Source organism: Crocodylus porosus, unplaced genomic scaffold, assembly GCF_001723895.1.
Source record: "Crocodylus porosus isolate Cpor-Errol unplaced genomic scaffold, CroPor_comp1, whole genome shotgun sequence".
NCBI classification, from domain to species: domain Eukaryota; kingdom Metazoa; phylum Chordata; order Crocodylia; family Crocodylidae; genus Crocodylus; species Crocodylus porosus.
This window is the reverse complement of record NW_017728909.1, coordinates 19,546,905-19,548,816: the sequence shown is the minus strand read 5'-3', so window position 1 is coordinate 19,548,816 and position 1,912 is coordinate 19,546,905.

The following is a 1,912-nucleotide window of genomic DNA, read 5'->3' as shown; positions in this document are numbered from 1 at the left end:
GCACTGGTCAGGCCGCAGCTGGAGTACTGCGTCCAGTTCTGGGTGCCACACTTCAGGAGGGATGTGCACAGCATGGAGAGGGTCCCGAGGAGGCCACTTGCATGGTCAGGGGGCAGCAGGGCAGGCCCTACGGGGAGAGGCAAAGGGACCTGAACTTGTTCAGTCTCCACAAGAGAAGGCTGAGGGGGGATCTTGTGGCTGTTTACAAACTAGTTAGGGGGAATCAGCAGGCACCGGGGGAGTCCCTGTTTCCCCGAGCACCGCCAGGAGCGACCAGGAATAACAGTCACAAGCTGGCAGAGGGGAGATTTAGGCTAGCTATCAGGAGGCGCGACTTCACGGTTGGGGCAGGTAGGATCTGGAACCAACTTCCAAGAGAAGTGGTGCAGGCTCCTACCCTGGGGGTCTTTAAGAGGAGGCTGGATGAACACCTTGCTGGGGTCGTTTGACCCCTGTACTCTTTCCTGCCATGGCTGGGGGTCAGACTCAATGATCTGCTCAGGTCCCTTCCGACCCTACAAACTATGAAAAAAAAAAAAGCATAGTATTAGAGTTACTGCACATCTGCACATTCATTAATGCACCCTAGTTACTGTGCATTCAGTTTGATACATCCTGACTGAAGTAGTGTGTTGACTAAATGCACGGTAATTAGAGTTACTGTACACTAGCGCCAGTGCAGTTATTTTGTCATGCTCACTGTGCATTAGCCTAATAACACTGTGCAGTAGGCTATTACCACAGTTTTTAACTGCCATGCCTCTCCACCACGTTATTAGGCTAATGTGCAGTAAGTGTCTCGTGTAGATGCACCCTGTGTGCTTCTGGAAGAAGCAACAATAAAAGAGCTGACAAAATTAGAAAAAGCAAACAGATTTACCATCCTGGCTTGGTAGCAATCCCCATGAAAGGTGTAAGGCAGTGGAGACAAAAGACCCCATGTCCCTGGTTAAAAAGGGGGAGCAGTCTACTCTCAGTAGGAAAATCACCATCTGACCAGAATCCTACCCTGCCATGGGTTAATTTGTCTACCTGTTGAATAGGAGCCCTGAAAAACCAGAGTCAAAGAGCAGTGAGTTCAGTCTTAACTCAAGAGGTAGGGGAGGAAGTTGATGAATTACTGGCTCTGAAATAGCTTTGATGCCTTTTTCTGGGTGTCTTTTGATGAGGCAAGATAAACGGTCATGGGAGAAGCATTCAAGGAGCTGTGCTTATCTCTGTGCTGATAATAAAGTATACAGGCATCCGGGGGCCCCAATTCCAGGCTCACCGGAAAGACCTCTCTTCCTGGTTATCACAGGACATTTTTGACATCAGAAACAGAAGTCCAGAACACTGAAGTCAGCAGTGATTTTGCATCCATTAAACAAGTGCACCCCATGTGTTCTCTAGTTTCCTTCTGGCTAATCTGTTTCCTTGATGGTTCATCCCATACTCTGGGCCTTAGTCAGACACTGGAGTTTCACTTTATATAACAGTTGAATTGCTTAAACTCATCTGGATGGGAGATAAGGAAGGAGACAAAAGGACTTTCTCCCATGTATTTCTCTTGAAGGATTCTGAGAACCTGTAGCAATTGCTTCAGCAAGCATGCTAGGTGAAGTTCAGGTGCAACTTCTTTGGAAATCTCAGGGGTAACAAAGTAGGGCGTGGGGGGAAGTGGGCTAGAAATTAGAGGTCACGGGAAAGGCAAGGTAAGTTACACCCACTGGGAAATCAGCAGACATGCATGGGGACATGATATTTCATGCTGGGGTGAGCGCAGCAGGAAAAACAATTAATATGTGAGGTCAAGTGGACCTTTTACACCCAGAGAAGCCAGAATTAAATGTCTTCTGATGTTGTATGATAGCGTAAATAGGGGGGGTGGAGGAAATCAAGCCCAGGAGCTGAGTGGGTACATGGAAAGAGA